The sequence below is a fragment of the Camelus bactrianus genome, chromosome 26, assembly GCF_048773025.1.
Source record: "Camelus bactrianus isolate YW-2024 breed Bactrian camel chromosome 26, ASM4877302v1, whole genome shotgun sequence".
Taxonomy (NCBI): domain Eukaryota; kingdom Metazoa; phylum Chordata; class Mammalia; order Artiodactyla; family Camelidae; genus Camelus; species Camelus bactrianus.
In genome coordinates this window covers 29,115,334-29,131,784 of record NC_133564.1, presented here as the reverse complement: position 1 = coordinate 29,131,784, position 16,451 = coordinate 29,115,334, and the positions used below count along the sequence as shown (strand labels likewise).

The following is a 16,451-nucleotide window of genomic DNA, read 5'->3' as shown; positions in this document are numbered from 1 at the left end:
AGGAGAGAAGAAAGGAAGCAATCGCTTCTTGAGCACCGTCTGTGGTCTGGAACTAAAGCCAGATGCTCCACATCTGTCACTTTTCTGAAGCATCACAATACACTTTGGAGAGAAGTCAAATAGTACCCCATTCACAGCTGAGCAAACTGAGGCTCAGTGGCATCAGACAGCTTGTCTGAGGCCCCAGTGGTAAGGATAGGATTTATCACAGGCCAGTCTGCCACTGGGGACGCAGTGTAGCCCATCTGTCCTGACTGACAAATTGTTCTATAGGTTTGACTGAACCTTTTGATAATGTTGGTTTTGCGGTGATGCTAACTGGCACTGAAGCCTCTCTGTCCACCCACCAAGTCCCATTCTGCAGGACAGAGAGACTGACTCTTTACAGGGAAGGAGACAGTACATGGTGACCAGCCTTCTCTGGGGAGAAGTCTCTCCGGCAAGCTGGCTTGACACTAACATGCGACTTACATCTACATTCTGCAGGCTTCCAGCTCATGCCCCGTCCACACTGCATAGCTCATGGCCATTTTAGAATATACTTAGCATATAATGTCTTAAAGTTGAATTGGATAGAGGCCCAGCTATGTATGGTGGAAAGAATAATGCACTTAACATCTCAACATCTTAACATCTAGGTCTGAGTCTTGAAACTGCACTCTAACCAACTGTGGGAATGTAGCTAAATTAGCTATTTTCTGAGCCTCAGTTTCTTTATATATAAGATGGGTCTAATTGTATCTTCCTACCTTACTTAGCTTGTATGGATAATCAATGAAATAATGCATACAAAAAGTATGTCATGATTTGTAAAGTGTCACATCGAGGCGATGGATAGTTAGTATATATACTTTTTTACTTATTTTCCATCTTGGTTTCTTTCTTAGAAAAATGGAGAGAAATCTACACACCTCTCCCCACCAAATTGTCTGTGGAATGAAAAATCACCTGAAGGAAAAATTCTTTGCAAGTGTAAAAGGGCATCTTAGACAACAATGGCTATTTTTAAAAACTTTTAAAAAAGCTACGAGATGCCATGAAAATATAGAGAACTGGGAAGCAAGGAGCCCTTGGAAGGATGTATTACTGTTGAGCAGTATGGACGCACTAAGCTGAGACCATCGTGGTGGAATGACTTCCCGTGATTGCAGTGAGCGCAGTTCACTCTGGTGGAAGTGGACTTTTGTGTGGACCAAATGGTCTGCTTTTGATGCCCTGTTTCATCAGTCGATCCCCATTTTTTTTCTCTACCAGCCTATCCCCTGCAATCTGTAAGATGCTGTTACTGATTTTCCATGCTCTTTTTCAGGGGGAGGTTATCAGCCTTGCGTACTTTTCTGGATGGTTTAGCAAAATGGCCAATCTCTCTGACACTCAGCGTATGTTTTCCCGGGGAAGGTGGGTGTAGAGTCCGCTTAGTAACCAAATGCAAGGAGGAGATTATGCTGTTAACCCGCTGCTTCCCAGGCTTGGATCCGTGGTAGAAAATTGTCCAGGGGTTCAGCCACTTCTAGGCTCTTAAGATTTTGAAGGTTGTCTGTTTGGGCTGGAGGTGTGGTGGGACTGCATTGCTGAGATGGAGATGAAGAGGAGGAGACCCAGGAAGAGAATAAAAATGAGGGTGTTTTGAGTCACTTAAGAAGCAACACGAGGGAACCAGGGGAGGGATTGCTTCCGTTTGCAAACGTAGGGAGGCTGTGCACTTTTAAATTCTCCAAGCTCATGTGGGCCCTTCCTCCCTCCCTGTCTCCCTCCCGTGCTGGAGGAATGTCAGGTTATGATGTGGTCCCGAGTACGAGGCAGTGATATTTCCAGGAGCTGCACAACCTGTGTCTAGATGGCTACCTCTCAGAATTTCAATTATTCACTCATCCATTCATTTAGCAATGACTTATTGAGGGATTATTATGTGGGATTAGGGATATAACAGTGAATAAAAATGAAAAAAAAAAAACCCTTTACCTTCTTAGAGCTTATATTCTAGGGCAGGGAGACGGATGATAAGTGTTAATAATAAATATATCAGTTAACGATGTAGCTATGCAGAAAAAGAATAGACAATGGAGGGGTGTTGTCAGTTTTTTGGGGAGGTCATGGAAGGCTTATCTAAGAAGGTGAAGTTTGGCCAGACACCTGCCTAACAGAAGTGAGAGCCAGCCATGTAGCTCTCCGGTTAAGAATGTTTCTATAGCAGGAGAACCCTTCTACACTGTTGGTGGGAATGTAAATTGGTGCAGCCACTATGGAGGACAGTACCGAGGTTCCTTAAAAAACTGAAAATAGACTTACCATATGATCCAGCCATCCCACTCCTGGGCATATATCCAGAAAAGGTGAAAACTCTAATTCAAAAAAGATACCTGCACCCCGATGTTCATGGCAGCACTATTTACAATAGCCAAGTCATGGAAGTAACCTAACTGTCCATCAACAGATGGATGGATAAAGAAGATGTGATACACATCCACACCCACACACACACCCCCGCACACAATAGAATATTACTCAGCCATAAAACAGAATGAAATGTTGCCATTTGCAGCAACATGGATGGACCTAGAGATGATCATATTAGGTGACATAAGTTAAACAGAGAAAGACAAATATTGTGATATCCTTTATATGTGGAATCTAAAAAATAATACAAATGACTTTATTTACAAAACAGAAAGAAACTCATAGACATAGAATACAAACATACTGTCCCCAAAGGGGAAAAGGGGGATAAGTTAGGAGTGTGGGATTAACAGATACACACTACTGTACATAAAACAGATAAACAAGGATTTACTGTAGAGCACAGAATCTGTTTAGGTCTATGGGACAGTGATGACTCAAATGACAGCAAGTAACACGTGCTGTAGGAAGACCCTCTCTCCCACCCTGGCTTCAACGGGACAGGTGAGGTGACTCGCCTGATGTCACAACCAGGCCTTGGCAGGGCTGAGATATGGATTCTGTTTTCCTGCCTCTCCGGACTCCCTGCATCACTGTGTATTCCACTGATTAACTCATCACCCATCATATCGTTCGATATCTCCATTTATATAGAATAAACACCAGGGGGCTCTTGCTTACGCTGAGAAGGGGGTCCGTGTGTAAGACGCACACAATGTGTCTTGGCTTGGATGATGGACTGAATAGAGGTAGATTTTGACAGGAGGCAGGCTGGCCTGGGTCGACCCCGCTATCAAAGGCAGCCCCCTGTATGTGCAACGTGGAGCTCCGGGACCCCCTCTGACACTTGCTAATTACAGTGACTAATTAATATGTCATTGGCCTGTAATCACAAACCCAGACAAGATTAGCAACGATGAAACCGTGGAAATTAATTTACAAACATCTACATACTTCTCCTTGACCTGGTGGGGCTCACGCTTCTCCTGCGGAAAGCAGAACTAGTAAGTCTGCAATTAGGGGATGAAGGGCTTGGGGAAAAGAAGAGCTTCAGGGAGCCACGGCTCAACTGGGCAGAACCCCCTTTACCCAGCGAGTGGCCTCATGGAGCGGGGTGGCTTGAAGGAGTTAGAAACTTGAAAATAAATTCAGCGAGAAAACAAAAGGATCGCTCCAACTCCAAACTGAGTCAATGGCACACCGATCTTTCAAACAAAATTAAAACCTAAGTTACGTGACTCAAGTGATGTGTCAGAGTGCAAGGTAGCGGAAGTCAGTTCTGCCCCTCACTGCCTGTTTCCTGTCCTTCCAGCCACCTAATCTCTCCAAGCCTCAGGCCTGTTCACATGGGAAGAAGCCAGGAGACCGTTTCTTGGAGAGCCATCCTCAACTCCTCATTCTCTTTCACCCTCTAGCAGCCCAGGATCTCTAGAACAGCTCTCAGGTTCCTTCACCACATGATTTCGGCAGGACTGGGCCATCAATTCCTTACCCCACCACTCTAGAGTGTCTCAGCTCCTCCAGGCCACACGCTTCCTGGCTTCTGGTCTCAAATCCAATGCACTTTTCTTCTTCTTAATTCTTTTTTTTTTTTTTTTGAAGTATAGTTGATTTACAATGTTGTGTTAATTTCTGGTATACAGCATAGTGATTCACTTACACATATAAATATTCCTTTTCATATTATTTTTCACTATAGACTATTACAAGGTATTGAATATAGTTCCCTGTGCTATATAGTAGGGCCTTGTTGTGTATCTATTTTATATATAATAGTATCTGCTAATCCCAAATTCCTAATTTATTCCTCCCCCATTCTTTCCCCCTGGTAACTGTAGTTAATTTTTTATGTCTGTGAGTCTGTCTCTGTTTTGGAAATAAGTTCATTTGTGTCCTTTTTTTTTATGACATATATAAAAAATACAAGTTGTCATTTTAACCATTTTTAAAATTCAGTGGTATTAATGACATTTGCAATATTGTGCAATCATTACCACTATTTCTTAACCCTTTTCATCACCCCAAACAGAACCTGTGTACCATGAAGCAATAATTCCCAGTTCCCCCGTCTCCTTAGCCTGTGGTGACCGCTAATCTCCCTCTGTCTCTCTGATTTTGCCTCTTCTGGATATTTCGTATAAGTGGAATCAAACAATATTTATCCTTTCGTGTTTGGCTATTACACTTAACATAAAGTTTTCAAGTTTCATTCATGTAGTAGCACGTGTCACAATTTCATTTTTTATGGCTTAATAATATTCCATTGGATGTATTAGGCTACATTTTGTTTATCCATTTATCTGTTGACGGACATACAAGATATTTCCACCTTTTTGGCTATTGTGAATAATGCTGCCATGGGCACTGGCACATGTTTCTGGTTAGGTTTTTGTTTTCAATTCTTTTGGAAATTCCTGGGTCACGTGGTTATTACATATTTAACTTTTTGAGGAATTAGCCAACCTGTTTTCTACAGCACCTGCCTTATTTTATATTCCCACCAGCAATGTACAAGGGTTCTAATTACTTCACATTCTTGTCAACAGTTGTTATACTCCATTTAATAAATTATAGCTATCCTGGTGGGTGTGAAATAGTATCTTGTCCAAGTTTTCATTTTAATTTCCCTAATCAGTAATGATGGTAAACATCTTTTCATATGCTTATTGGCTATTTTTATGTCTTCTGGCCAGTGCTGTTGCAGAGGACTGTATTAGTTTCTAATTGCTGCTATAACAGCCACAACTTAGTGGCTTAAAACAATACAAATTTATTAAGAGATTAGAGATCCAAAATGCATTTCACTGGGCTACAATGTTGCCTGGGCTGCTGGGACTTCTGGAGACTCTGGGGAGGGGGTTTGGGGTTGGCGGTTTCCCCAGACTTGGCTGATCTTTCATTGACCAAAGAAGATCCCTTGTCACCAGCCCCATGGTCAAGTTCATGTAGCAAGACCCCGTCCCATCTCAGGGCCTCTTCATTTTATAAGAAGGGACTGGAACCCTGGGAGAGAAAGTGACTGATCTCAGGTCACGTTGCTAGTGGTCTGCAGGGCTCAGCCTAGGAACAGGCTCTCTGATCTAGAATTCCAAGATTCAGTGACTTCCGTGATTGACCAGAGAAAGCAGGACAAGAGAGGAAACTGTGACGGGGTGGCAGCCCCCAGCCCTCTTGTCTCTGGCTGCTCAAAGCCTCAGCCATTCATGTGTGGACGAGCGTATTTTCAGAGTCTGGATAAATTTAGCTGCCTTAGTCAAAGAGGGGCATATGTATTTTGTGATTTCGTGTCTTCTAACTGTCCTTGGAGAATCTTACATTTTTCCCCTTTATTTTTAATTGGAGTCCAGTAGCCACAAGAACATCAGATCCCTTGCTCTACTTCAAAGTTTGAACCAGCAGGGGTTTTCTTCTGAACTCAGAGGACCCTCAGGTGTCTTGGAACGGACCAGTGCTCAGGAAACCCCTGCCCCCAGTTTGCTCAAACCGACAGATTGCATCTCCCGTTTGCTCAGCCATCAGCTCCTGCCTTCTGTCACTTGGTGCCCACATGCGGTCTCCCCACAGACATCCAGAAACCTGCCTCCTGCCCACCCTTGCACCCTAGTGCTGCTCTCTGCTAGGAGTGACACCCTCTCTGCCTGCCACTCCCCCCCGTTGTCTGACACTAAGTCAAAGACTCGCGTCTGGGGCTGGAATTTTGTCGTTGCCATGGAAGTGGGAACCAGCTCAGCCTTCCAAACTCACAGAGTGTCCAAAAACACACACGGCATCTCGCGCTGACACGCCACTGACAACCTGTGATGACGGGGATGTACTTTTGAGTGTCATCTTGACAAGGAGCAGGAGCCTCTATCTGCCGGCCCATCCGTCTGGCCATCTGTCTCCCGAGATTGTCTGCACTCGACTGGCTCGGATCCTGAACCTCCCTCGCGGGGGTGCTCGTCCTCGCACGGCCTGGTCGCCTCCAGGGGTGAGAAGGAACGAGCCCCTTGTCAGTGGGGGCAATCTGCTGGGAGGAGGTGGGATGGAGAGGGAGCGCTCTGCCGGGGGAGCTCAGGGTCACTTGGCTTTGGCAGCAACCAGGCCCCGGGTGGGCACTGCAGCCGGGTGGCAGAGGAAGAGAAGCCAGATCTCCTGCCTTGTTTGCGGCCTGAAGCCACAGCTTCTGGGATTTCCTCGGCTCCCGGAAAGGCAGCCCTTTGGGGAGATGCCAGCACATCCAGGTGGTGCAGGGAGGGCTGCCATAGACACATGGATGCCTTTGCTTCCTGCCTCCAGTTCCCTCTCTGAGGAAGGGATGGAGGAATTCCTGGCTTTGCTAGACTTGGACTTCCCAGCCAGTGAATGTCACCAGCTATTCAACCATCAAGGTGAAAAGTAAGGGTCAGCTGTGTCGGGGAGGGGAGTGTGAGCAGCTGAGGAGAGAAGAGATGACAGGGGCAGGGTGGGCGGAGGGCATGAAGAGCTCTTCTCGCTTCCCGTCCGCAGACTCACCAGATTCTGCCTGGCACCCTGGGTACCGGTCCGGTCCATTCTCCCGTTAGGACTCAGAGAAGGCTTCCCACCTCCTACAGTGCCTTCCACGCTGCTTTAGCTGGGGAGGGGCAGGCAAGCACATGATGACAGGGCTTCCCTATTGTGTACTTTCCTCCCAGTTTTCAAAGACCTTTCTAGGCCTGATCCATCAGTGACTGGTCTTGGGAGACCCCCAAGTCTTCCGCATTCAGCCCCCTCTGTGCCAGTTTGTCCGGGATAATTCCTGCACTCGCACGCCCCTCCCTCACTCTGCCTCAGGCATATGGGTGCCAGGTTGCACGCTTCTGCCTCTTGGCGGGTCGCTTTCCACCAGCGCTTCCCTGCCGAGGCTGCCTGGCTTCTCACTGGGAGCTCTGGCTTCTGTCTGCCCTGGGGTCAGAGCCTGGACATGTAGCCATCAGCACAACATCTCCAAGATGACAGCTCTGCTTCTGGTGTGCGGAGGGTACCAGCCCTAGCAATTATTAGCTGATAAATATTTGGCTTGTGTCTCCTTCTAAAATAATCCTCACACACGGTGATGGCTGTCAGCCCTGGCTCTGGGAGCTAATTCCGGCCTCCTTGTCTACATCTGGTACCAAGGCTCTCTCGTGACTGGTGGTCTCTCCGGGAGGAAGCCAAATTTGTGTTAATAAGCTGGTGGGAGGAGCAGAAGGGGGCAAACGTGACCCGAGCAAAGCACTGCTGGGGCTCAAGCTATCTAGGTACTGTTAGGACTTTTGAGGTCAAGGTCGATCTTGCCGTCCAGCCTTTGGACAATTCATGATCATTCCCACAAAAGGAATCAGGCAAACCAGAATCCTAGCTCAGTGCTTCTCAAAGTCGGTCCAAGAAAACTTCTCTGGAAACTATTTGCAGGACCTGCAGCCATAGCCAAACAGTCCCTCTATAACGCACATTTACTGAGGACTAAAGAAAGTTATGTAGCAAAACCTTTGCAGGACAACTAAAGCCGAAAGGATATCTACCATAAGAAACAAGAAGAAAAGAGCCATAGGAGTTTTTGAGTAAGTCTTCCAGACACCTCTCGCTGCACACATCCTGGGTTTAAAATTTTCCCACTCTGATTTCAGGGAGAAACAAACAAAAATGTTGCTAGTTTAAACCCAAAAGTGGATTGATTGGAAATTATTATAATATAATTAAAAGAAGACTAGAACAATCAGTTCAGGACACTTGCAAAATGACTTCACATCTTTCTGTCTAAATTGTTACTGTTAAAGGGACTCAGTTCCAACTCTTCTCAGTTTTTATTTCTCTCTCCCCAGTTTCGACCCCTTGGAAGAGAGAATTGTACTGAGTTGGATGACATCCCCTCACCCATCAGCCAGGGCTTGGGGTCTATAATACCTTCTGGAGAAGGGAGGTCACCGTGGGACCAGAAGCTTCCCTGAGAAGTAGCCAGGAGGAGGTCCTCCCCCTGAGACAAGCAGGCTTCTCCACCGGGCCACTGGAGCGTCACAAACATTCTGAGGCAGGCAATTGTGCGGGAAGTGTTTTCAGACTGGAGCTACATCCAAGGAAGTTTTTTTCTGCTGTGGAGATCTGTCTGGAACAGAGAGGAACAGAAGTAGCTGGGATTCTGAAAATATTTATTGAGCACATGCTATGACCCGGGCTGTCTTCTGGATATTTGAAATGCATTAATGGAAAAAAATAATAGTGAGCCCAGCCCTGGTGGGCTTATTTTCAGGGCAGTGGAATTCTGCTCACTAAAGGACTTGAGAGCTTCCTAGTGGGGACTCGAGGAAGGACCTCAGTGAGTAACAACAGAGATCCCCCTTTGCCTCACCCCATGTAACCAACCATCACCCAGTCCTATCAACTTGACCTGCCCTAGAATCCACCTGCCACTGAGTCTCCTCCACCAGTACCCGTCTAAGCCGCCATCATTCTCAGCCCAGCTGCTCCACAGTCCTAACCAGTCTTTGCAAGTCCCCTCTGTCTTCTCTTCTACGTCTACGCGGTGCCCTGCTTTAACTCTTCAGTGATTTCCCATTGGTCTGAGGATAAAAGCTGAATGCCTGAACCGCCTAGATGGCCCTTTTCAGCTCAGCCGCTGCTTACCCCGCCAACCTCATCTACGCCACTGTCCCCAGCTCCCTGGGCTGTGCTTATGTTGCCTCAGGACCTTTGCACAAGCTCCTTCTGCTTTCCAGGATCCTTCTCCCTCTCTTCCTATATTAAACACTATTCAAGTCTTCACTGAGTTAATTGCATCTCAGGTAAAGGAGGAAATATGCCCCGATGCTGTCCATCTCCACCCACCTCCCTCAGGCACCTGCTTCCACAGAACAGGAGTGGTGCGTAATTATCCATCTACTAGTGGGCTCATTGGGTTCACACACCAGTCTCTCCTCCTAGGCTGTGGGCTCCCTGAATGTGAGGACCTTGGCTGTTTTTTCTCACCACTGACTATCCAGTGCCCTGCATGGGGCTTGAGCACAATATGCAGGAAAAATAATGGATGAACTGATGAACGGAGAGGAGGAGAGACTCTACCATTATCCGTTTCAAAATTGCTACTCTTCTTTTCCAAAAAGATCAGAGAAATCTGGAGGTCTGCATTTTTGGCATGTTCCCCAATATCGCCGGGTACTTTCTAACAACCCGGAGGAAATGGGGGCAGTTTAGAAGACATAATCCTCGACCCCTAGTGGGGAACCAGCAAATACTTGATGAAAGGAATTTTCTACCGAGTTGCCTTCGAATATCCAGGACAGGCGACTGCTGAGGCTGAGGGCCCACTGAGGGATAGACGTGTCACGTGTCAGGGTCTCCAAAGGACAGGGGATTCTGGAATGAAAAATGGGAGGGGGTGCGAGGGGAGAGGCCCAACACTAGACAAACGCCCGGCAGCTTTCAAATGAGAGGGCTCTGACCTCTCTGTGAATTCACCAGATTCACTGGCTGGTGAATCCGTGCGGGGGAGAAATCTTAATGAGAAGAAATGCATTTGGAGCTGCGCCGGCAACACTGCCCGCACTGGAGTTCTGCTTCCCAGGAGGGTGATGGGAGAAAGGGGGTCAAGGCAGCGGGGTTGGGGGGATGGCAGAGTCCCGGGCTCCGTGGCCTCAGGCTCCTGGTCTATAAGGTGGGGACCAAAAAATCAGGGATTCTTATGAGGATGAAACAGATGATGTGAAATCTGCTCACAGCTCTTCAGATAACAATGAGCTTAGGTTTTCGAGGTTTCAAATCATCTTTAAATTCAGTGTCCACTCTGCTGGAAGAATTTTCCCACCACTCTGGGGAGGCCCACAGTAATCTCACACCAGGGCGCCCCCCATCTGCAGAGCAGAGGGACCTGGCCTTTCCAGGCACCTGCCTCCGGTCGCCCTGGGCTGTGTCTTCGCTTCCATTTAGCATTTTGATTTGTGCAGCTTTGCTGAGAATCTCTACTGCAGCATGTTGACTTATCACTCATCCCAGTAAGTTCCCCTTCTCTCTCCTCCTGACAGCCTTGCCTAATGTGCTTGTTCATTCAATTTAAATGAATTGAACATGGGCCTATGACAGCCGATAAGTGAGTCACACAAGAGCAAACAGAAGAGAGAGCTCTGCAAATAGTCAAATGTCAAGTAAGAATGGAAAACTGTCCCCACAGCTTCAACGAACCTTGGATGTCTAATATTTATGGCCAATTGATGTCATTAGAAAGTAAATAAGCCCTCTTATGCTGCATTACATAAGATTAACTGCAAGCAATGGAGTTTAAATAGCAGAGATAAGTGCAGATGGAAATAAACCTGTTTAAAGCTAGAAATATTTGATGGGCCTCCTTGCTGCTTTTAAGATAATTGATCTGTATATCTGTATTGAATCTCACCATAAAAGCTTTGAAGAGACGTGTGGCAAAGCCTGTTCAGACCCAAATCACATTTCTCTGGGGCCACCCAGCCAGGGTTAGAACCTCTCCAAAGAGGAAGACCAGGCCTGGGGAATTGCAAAAAGCTGGAAGAAACAGGAATCTTCCAGCTGCAGGCCTTCTGTCCTAATTTCCAGGCTAAGAGTTAGAACTAAATGGCCAGGATCGCGGGGTCCTGACCTGTCATGGGCAAGATAACCAGGGGAAGTCTGATGGTTTAGCATCCGAGGGTGGGATGGGCAGGTGTGAGAAGAGGGGCAAAGTCCCTCTTGTTAGGGCTTCTCGAGTCTCAAATTTATTCCTGGTAAGGAGCCAGTTTTTCCCTTTTCTTTTTAAACTTCCACTCCTTGGCTAATTCTGTGACTCCTGTTTATGTCCAGCATGAGGCTCCCATCACCACTAAGGCATCGCACAATTCTGAGAACACCGATAGGTCTACACTACATGCAACAAGTCACACCCACTGGTCACGTGCCTCACGTCTCCTCGAAGTCCAATTACTGTAATGTTTCTTAAACTTGAGCTTTCAGTTTTGTACCTGTTGAGGCCAGATAACAAAATGGTTTATGGACCTTATCCATTCCTACACCACCCTTCGAGCTGTTCTGCCGTAGAAGACTGTTCTGTGTGCTCTCCACGGGGTGGGAGAGAACTACGAGCCATTCATGGAAATAAAGGAGAACTATTTTATCCCAGTAGGACAAAGGATTGCCCAACAGTTGCGGCAGATTCAAATCTCAAAGCAGAAGCTTAGATGTGCAAGACATGTATTTTTAAAAACTTTTCTGTAACAAAACCGTTCTACTATGATGCCCCATAGCTGGCAAAATTTCATCTCAGTCCATCTGAAGCCTTGCATACCAACCTTCCCTTGGGCAGTGTATAAACTGTGGCAAGTTTACAGAGAGCAGAGGCCAGAGTGGGGCTGGAGGGGCCTTTTCCTGGACCATCTGCCCATGTTGGCATCTGTTGAGATGTCCGCATTCCCCTATGGCCTTCAGTCTTAAGTCTGAGGGGATCTCTCCAATATCTTCCTTGTCTCCACCATGTTTCCTGGTTCCCTGCGCCGTGTCCTGACACTGTGGCTGGGTGGAGAACACCCGGCTGCTCTCTGGACTGGGAAATGTTGTGAGGCTGTCTGCCTACCCCCACCTCCTCCACATTCCTCCCCCTGCACCAGTGGGAGTTGGCGAGATCTTAGGGAAGCTTGCTGGACCCTTGGGCCCCATCCTGGGGATGGAGTGAGTTGGGGTGAGAGTGGGGACACACGACTCTCTGCTCCCTCTCTATTCTAGAAGGCTTCTGTCCTTCCTCAAGACTGGCCCAGGTGGGAGTCCCTGCTCCGGACTGTCCCAGCATCTCCATTTTCTTTTGGACTCAGTTTTCTCTGTTTGAGAACATATATTTATTTACTTTTGGTGGGATGACTTGGCTTGGACTAATCTCACATTCTTTTAAGTCTTTGTGTCATGGCTTAGACATAGCTTTCGAAACTTTAAAGTTGTCATTTGACTCTACTGTTCTGCCATCCCTTCCCTGAGGCGGAGGGTATACCAAAGTCTTAGCTCTTGTCTACGTGGGGGAAAGGGTCCCCTGAGGGGGACAGGAATTCCTGGAAATGTACATTACATCGGTTAAGACATCCAAAAGTCATTACACACCGTAGTCAAAAACGTTAAGAGCAGAGAGACCGGGCGGCCTTGTTGAAGCAACAAACTCGGAAGACTTTTGAGCAGAAGCTGGACAATCCTTGTTGTAAGGAGATTCAGGTACCAGGAGATAAATTAGAGGTCCTATAATTCCATGACCTTGAGCTGGGTGAAGCAGAGACCATCTGGGGGAGTCCAAGGGAAGAACCACACGAGATTTCACCTCTTGTACTTGGGCTCGTGAGAAACCAGTGCCGGCAAAATGATCGCTGAGAGCCAGGGCTGGTGTCTGACCTCCTCCGGGGGCCATTTCCCCTCTGCATCCAACTTCCCCAAGTTTTGTTCCCCTTCAAATTAGGGATTCCCAGCACAGGGGCATTTAGGGGTGTCAGTCTAACTGTCTCCTGGCACCTGGGCTGTAACTGTCATTTGGTCAGTGTTCGCTGGGGATGAGGATGGTGTCCGTGTTACCTTTTGTCAGAATGCCCGTGATGAGGATTGCTCCTGATGGTTTCATCTGTATTCCTCATGTATCACTTAGATCCATAGCAGAGCCAGGCAGCATCTGCTTTGTATGTGTTCTGTAAAGAGTGGATTTTACGCCACGTCTCCCAGCACGTGGCGCAGTTACTGCTCACAGTAACCATATAGGACGGGGCTACACATATGAGATGGGATTTGAAGTAATGGAAATAATTTCTTTTGTGACTTGTAAGAAGTTCCCTGGCTTGAACTGGTGCCGTGTATTTATTAAGACAGACACTGTTTTCTCTATTGGTTACAAACCTACTTCCCTGTTTCGGTTTAGTTATTGGCTGGTTATAGTTGAAGATTAAATTAGATTTTTCTCCTTTCCTTTTCATCTTCTCTCTGCCCTGATGCAAAGAGGGAGGGGTAACTGTGTTCCTTGGATATTCTGTCTGCAGAGCGTACTGGCAAGCAGATAGGTTCTTCTGCAAAGCATTAACTAGGAAGCTTATTAAAAATACAGATTTCCAGAATCTATACCTGGAAATGCTGACTCGCTAGCCCTTGCTGTGGGCCCTGGTATGTGACCCGTTGGAACATCCCCTAGATGATTGCGTTAGGCAGCTGAGGCAGCAGACCACTGCTCTCTGGGACTCAGAGGATTCTCATGAAAAACCTTTATCCAGCAATCTTTTCCTGAATCCAGAAGTGGCATTTTCAGGATGGAAGATGCTGGCATATTTAGAGAAATGTGAAATTTGTCCACTCTAGTCCCCTAAATCAGATCCAGGTGATGTTAACCTGACCACTGGGCCACCGTTACTCCCTGAGGACCTGGAGGTCAGCCTGTTACCCAGAGGGAAGCCCATTTACCCAAACTGGGAGTCCTTGTGTAGACTTGGAGGGAGATGGGAAAAGGTGAAATGAGGCCAGGCTCTCGGGAGAACGGGAGGTGTGGTTTGGGGTTTTAAATCCAGAGATACCCAGCACTCTTCCGACGAATTCTTCCTGCGGATCGTGCAGTCTGACTACTCTAGTGATCTAGTGACAATTTCAAGCTATTTAGATTTTAAGTACATAAGAAATACGCTGGGATATTTCTCTTTTGAATCTTCCTCCCAGGCAATTAAAATGCTTTGAAATGCTCTGGAAAAGCCCATGCATGTTCAGATGTCCTAGGCGTCCCCACATGTTCTCTGGTTGGAAAAGAGTTGCCTCCAGGCTGCTGAGGTCCCTCCCCGTGTTCGACAGGCTCAAGGTTTCAGTCCCTTGCTGTGTCAGGATACCCATCCATCAGAGGAAGTCTTTCCTTATCATTCCACAGACACGTTGGCACGATCGTGGTGTGGTCGGGTGCGTATTACTGGCCTGGGGAGGCACAGCCCTGTGCAGAGAGAAGGAGCAATGGGGCTTTGTCTGTGAATGCAGGGTGTGCATGTGAGTGCACGTTGGAGAGGCTGGGGCTTCGTGACACAGGCGGCACCCACAGACAAGGTTGAGGCCCCACCTTGTCCCCTGCGCTATTCTTGGCATGCCCTCTGGGCACCATCTGTGGACCAAGAGCATGCCAAGGCAGGGTGGCTACCACTATTTCCATCACGGAAACATTTCTTTGATCTTCCAATGTGGCTTTCAAGATGATTAATCTCAGCGTGGCTGCGTGTGTAGGCTCTCCGCGAAGGCAGGTGCCTGTGTCGGTGCGCGGCTGTGTCAGGACTGCTAATGTAAGCGTCTGTTTTACAGCCCAAGTGACAGCTGTATTGTTCTGGCAGGGTTACAGCTCTGACATGTGGAATCAATCTTTTTAACCTGTCAATTAATCAGCGGGCAGCTGTCAGCCCAGCTGAAAGGCCTGAAGGACAGTGCCCTTTCAATGGATTATACTGGGGGCATGGCGAAGTAAAATTGAACACTTCAAGCTTCAAGGAACTCTTGTTGCATTCAGAGCCAGGCTTCACTCTCACTTAAAGGAAACAGGCTATGGCTCCCGCGTGGCCCCTCCCGAGGAGGCTCTATTGAGGTTTATGGGTAAAGAGTGGGGAGCACGTTAGGGTGTAGTTACCTTACCAGGTTCAGGGGATTCTTAAAGAAGAACCACCAGATTCTTCCGGGCGGGCATCACCTGTACCTGTCTGCCGGGGCAGATTCGTTTCTAATGTCCAGAGCGAGCAGTGGAGAGTGGGCACCTGGTCTTAAGGAGGGCTTACCGAGTACCCATAGGAGGATGCTTGTTTGTTAAGCCAAAGTTGACTAAGTCCCTCTGATGTAGGGGACATTGCCCTGAGGGCTCAGGGCAAATACAGGGCAGGAGAAAACCAGCTTCCCTTCCCTCATCACCGTATATACGAACTGGGGAATGCAGGCAGAGAGCTGCCCCAAAGGATGATCATTGCATCCTCTATGGACAATGAATTATTATTTGGTAAATACTTGAATAAACATAAGTTAGCATATGCTAATAGACGACAAGGCATCACTAAGATAAAATTCTAAGCAGTTTAGAAGAGGAAAATGAGCTGCTGGTGAAGATTTCTCAAAGAAGGCATGATAAACCACTTTTCGGTCCTACGCTGGTTTTTTTTTCCCCCTGCTGTTTTTGCTTGCCCTTCCATAAATAACTAACTTTCTCTATTCCTCCATTCCTTTCTTCCTTCTCCAAATATTTATTTAGCACCTAGTTTTTGCAAAGCCCGGTGCAAGGTGCTGTGGGGAATATAAAAAAGGATGCAGACAAAGTTGGCCTTCACCGAGTAGCATCAAAGCTCTGGTTACTCTCAATCCTGGGGAGAGGACGGCTGCTCTCCCTGCCCACCCCAGTGAGTTTAGGCATCAGCAAGGCTGTGAGTTAGTCAGTTTCTTGTTGGTCTGGGTCCAGTGATCTGGCCATGTGTATTTTTTTCCCTCGTGGATCCTGGAGTGAGAACTGGCTTCCTTTTGCCTCTGTGACAGGAGAGCCCTTGGGTTTATAAGACCATCAGCTGGACCCTGTTATCATGTCCTTTATCAAATTGTGCGTATTATTTCTGTCCAACTCGATGCACTTTTGAGCCAGACAAGTCTGGGTTGAATCCGAGCTCTGTACTTACTAATTGTGTTAACTTGGGCCAATTTCTTTGTCTCTCTGAACCTTAGATTTTTTATCTAGAAAATGTGGATAAGGGATGTTCAGCTTTAAAGTGCCGTTGGGGGAATTGCCTGAGAAGATAAATGCAAAATACCCAGTAGACTGTTGACATAAAAGACACGCAGTGAACGATGGATTCTATTTTTATACGTACTATTTGAAGGGAGAAAAAAGGCCGACTTGGCCAGTGTCTTCTGACTGCCTCTCTTGGTGACTGCTTCATCGCAGGTGCTCAGAAGTGCTTTAAAATTGTACAACTGAGTGGCCAGCGGCTCTGAGTCTTTACTGGGGATTGACACGACCTCACTCAATCAAGCAGGGCCTGTCCTGGCTGTAGGTCAGGCTGCTGTGGGTCCACCTGAATCTTCTACGGGGGCCATCGCAGATTACTCGGGCTGGGGATCCGAGC

At 47.3% G+C, this 16,451-nt stretch overlaps 1 long non-coding RNA gene across 2 annotated transcripts in view; it reads left to right on the top strand.

The window, feature by feature from the left end:
* LOC123615886 (uncharacterized) overlaps positions 1-10,693 on the top strand; it is a 126,074-nt gene extending 115,381 nt beyond the window's left edge. The window contains exon 5 of one of the 2 annotated variants that reach the window (XR_012502382.1): positions 8,202-10,693. This is a non-coding gene — a long non-coding RNA (uncharacterized LOC123615886). Of the gene's footprint in view, positions 1-887; positions 6,346-8,201 lie in introns of those variants that run through there. The other variant, XR_006723696.2, reaches the window with a different exon arrangement.
* The last annotated feature ends 5,758 nt before the right edge of the window (positions 10,694-16,451 follow it).